At 42.9% G+C, this 4,032-nt stretch overlaps 1 pseudogene; it reads left to right on the top strand.

Annotated features, from left to right (window-relative positions):
• Window positions 1–1,469: 1,469 nt before the first annotated feature.
• LOC147422896 (L-gulonolactone oxidase 3-like) lies at window positions 1,470–2,168 on the top strand (annotated as a pseudogene).
• The last annotated feature ends 1,864 nt before the right edge of the window (window positions 2,169–4,032 follow it).

Here is a 4,032-nt window from a genome sequence, read left to right on the forward strand (position 1 = left end):
TGTAGATAGCTTCAATCAGGAGGAAAGCTAAACATAAATTTTCATCCTTCAGTCATCTTTGTGTGTTTGTGTGTGTCTGCGTGCGAGGGCGAGAGAGAGAGAGAGAGAGAGAGAGGAGAGAGAGAGAGAGAGAGAGAGAGAGAGAGAGAGAGAGAGAGAGAGAGAGAGAGAGAGAGAGAGAGAGAGAGAGAGAGAGAGAGAGAGAGAAAGAGAGACTTTCCGAAGTTCGGCTTGTGTCTGTGGTTTCAATCACCTTGGATATGCCAAGTCACAAGAGAGTTACCCTTTATGTTTGACAGAGAACGTATGCTCTGCAGATAACATCAGCGAGGAAGAAAGCCGAACATAGCTTGCCAACTTTTAAGCACTTATGTATGCATGTGTGTGTGTGTGTGTGTGTGTGTGTGTGTGTGTGTGTGTGTGTGTGTGTGAGAGAGAGAGAGAGAGAGAGAGAGAGAGAGAGAACATATACCCGAACTGCCGCAAGAAGCTGATTTGAGAGATATGGTATGCGGCCCAGAAGCCAGCACAGAAGCGGTCCAGAAGCCAAGTTCTCAGGACCTAGAGGGTTGAGTGTGCATGTTAAACAGAGAGATCCAGTGCGGGTTGCAGGACGGGATCGATAGAGTATTCTCAAATTAGCAAGCATATTTTTTGGACGCCATGTGCTAGGACTTAAATCTTAGCCACTATATTTAGTTAGTGCTAACGCTCTATGAGAGAGAGAGAGAGAGAGAGAGAGAGAGAGATGATATGGCCATTTAAGGGTTCTGTAACCACTCTGAATGGGTGCTTTGAATTAGTGCACCTACCCTATGTGGGTATCCATAAAGAGGTATTAGGCCTGAACACGCATGGGATACGGCAAGCAATAGCATTTCTTTGGGGGTGAAGAGGGAAGCACCAATACCCACCAACATGCATGCATGTATATTGAGAATACAAGAGGGAGACAAAGCCAGACAATGTGTATAAGACTAAAGTTGATCATACCATATTATTTCTTTATTTCTCATAAACACCAAAAAAAATTCCAAGTGTGCCATGTGTATATACCTCCACTTCCAACTGGCAAGAGTTGTTTATGTAAGGCCATGTGGTAGTGCGATTGTGTGAGTGGGAAGTATCAAAGCTACATCTATTTTTGGAACCGGACCATGCCCAAGAATAAGTGTTCCCTGCTATTCTTGTAATTTTCTTCAGATAGGGATCTTTTTTTCAAGGTGGCATATGGGTTGGTGTTAATAAGATATCGGTACCCAAGAGATGTAGGCATGAACCCATGTCCAAGACTTACATCGGCCTAAAGCACCAAAAAGGGAAGTTGTCAGCCAAGGGTTAGTCAATGATTTGTCAGCTAGATAAGTGTGTGTGTGTGTGTGTGTGTGTGTGTGAGAGAGAGAGAGAGAGAGAGAGAGAGAGAGTTCACTTTAGGTAATGTGGCAAAGGAGCAGGGCAGAGCTTTAGACATGAAGCATTGTCTACTTCTCAACATAGTTTATGTTATTGTCTTCACAAACATTTTACTCATTTTGCAGTGCAATGTTGCCCTAGATTGCCCTCCTTTTGACTCTATACTTTGCGACTCCCTCTCTTACAAAGCCTACAATGCCTACGAAAAGTGGCCCAATAGCTTCCCTTGCATAGCATGTCAAATTGTTTATCGTACCTCCAAAATAGAGATTGTCAAGGAGATGGCAAGAATGAACCAAAAGATCAAGGTCATCTTGAAGCATACTGCCAGTTCTCCTAAACACACATGCCTCCGTGGTAGCCAAGGGCTTCTTATCAGTACTAGGGACTACATCCATCAGCTTATTGAAAGACAAGAAGCGAATGAATGTCTCCCTTGAGAGTGGGGCACTCGATAGTCCTTTCATGGTGTTTCCTCTTATGGGCTTGCCCTTTGTAACGCACCATTATGGGAGGGTGGGAGCATTGCTGGCTTAATTTTCACGGGGACTCATGGAAGCTCCTAAAAAGGAAGAGGTGGAGTGGTTCATAATTAAGGCATTGACTTGAGACTGGTTGTGCATGTGATAGAATCAAAGGGCTATGCCAAGATTCTTGATCTTATAGAGGTAGATGAAGAGATTAATGTTGTTGAAGTGCCATTGGGACTTACTATTCAGAGCACAAATCATTATTTTGTTATGTCTTTTGGGTAACATTCCATATTAATAGCTTTTATCTTTTGAAGTGCTTTATACTACATGTAGATCTTGCACAATAAAATCATAACATTTAGCCCTTTTGTCCATGTAGGAAAATCGTAAAGTTTTTAAATGTTGTGTGTAGTACAATTTCAATTCTTGGTTTCTTTATGTCCTTTCTGAGCTGGTTTCATTGTGCTTACTAGGTCACATTGCTATTGGATCCAATGTTCCATCACCTATCTTGATGAGTCGTCTGAACATTGACAAATGTTGATCTCAAGATCTAGAGAGAGAGAGAGAGAGATAGATAGATAGATTTTATTATCGTCCTCGGAGGTCAAATATGACCTATGGGACCAAAGTTACATGTGATGTAGTATGTGTATGGCTGATGAGTGACTCTCGATGCTCCAAAATCTTAGTGATGAGAGTCGCTTGGAGAGCCCACACTTTGGCTGGGAGAGGAAAGTGTGTAGGTCTAAGTTATGGCTGAAAATGTGAGAGAAGCAAGTTCGGATGTGATCAAAAGCTGAGCACTCTAGTAGTGTGTGGTACTCAGACTCTCGAACTTGTAGTGAGCATAATGTGCACAATCGATTTGACTCTTCTCCATTGCCCCAACGCCCTATCTCGCATCGAAGGAAATGGGAGCTAAGCCGAATTGTTGCGATAGTGCGTATCGCGGACAAGGGAATAGGCTCAAGCATGTAAGTGTGAGTACGGTTTCCTCTCTCAACGAAGAACATGGTTTTGTAGTTGGGGGCAATATAGGTGGTGTAATGTATGAAGCGTGACCCACCAGATTTCTCCCAAGCCGTAATACATTGGCGTTGTAGAAAAGCTTCATTCACTTGAGAGTCACTTGAAGCATCATGTAGCAAGTGTAATGCATCCCATCTCCCAAACCACTTCTTTATGTCTTGCATCCATCCCGTGCTCAAGATCTTGCTTTTATGCGTCTTTTGAACTTTTTTGCTTGCTTCCCATGCAATTGTAGGAAGTCGATGTGAGGGGTTTTGATGCATCTTTATCATGTACTCCACAACCCTTTCCATGCCCATAACCTCAATTGGAAGAGATCCCGACTCAAGAAGTAGGAGCATATATGGTGTTTGTGTCTTAACTTGGAGAAAGTTTGTAAGAAAACGCTTTTGGACATTCTCAAACTCTTTCCAAGTAGACTTTGAGATGCTCCCGCCCCACACTTCAACTCCATAAAGAAGAACCGGTGTCACCAATGCATCAAAAAGATACTTCTTGAGAACCCAACACTTGATGTTTCCCGCATTACACATGTTCTCAAATGCATAATATGCTCTCTTTTCCGCTTCCAAACGACGCATAGCACATTCATGCCACTTGTGATTGGATGGAACCTCAAGGCCAAGGTACTTAAAGCTCTCAACAACTTCAAGTGTCTCGTTGTTGTACACAATGCATGGCTTCTCCTTATGGTTGGTTTTCACAAGCATAACCTTTGTTTTGGATTCATTTACAATCAGCCCACTATGCAAGCAAAAGTTCTCAAGGACTATAATCCACCTTGTCCACTTGTGTGCATACATGCGCACGATCACATATCTATGAAGGGGGGGGGGGGGGGGGGGGGGGTGACCCAATGGCCACACTTTTCTCAGCCGCAACAACGTGCGGTTCACATACTAGTACTTTTCAACGAAAAAGGACACAAGTCCATCATTGGCAACCTCTGCATCAACGATTGAAAAATTGCGACATTTTCCCATTACAACCCTACGGTCTATATAAGCCAAACAAGTGAAAGGGTCACGACGGCTTTCAAAAACAATAAGAAAGTGATAGATTGTTAGGTTGAATTAAACTGGTATCAGTGTTTGGGAAAGGATTGCTTCTTCTT

Source organism: Adiantum capillus-veneris, chromosome 26, assembly GCF_014529385.1.
Source record: "Adiantum capillus-veneris isolate H3 chromosome 26, ASM1452938v2, whole genome shotgun sequence".
Classification (NCBI taxonomy): domain Eukaryota; kingdom Viridiplantae; phylum Streptophyta; class Polypodiopsida; order Polypodiales; family Pteridaceae; genus Adiantum; species Adiantum capillus-veneris.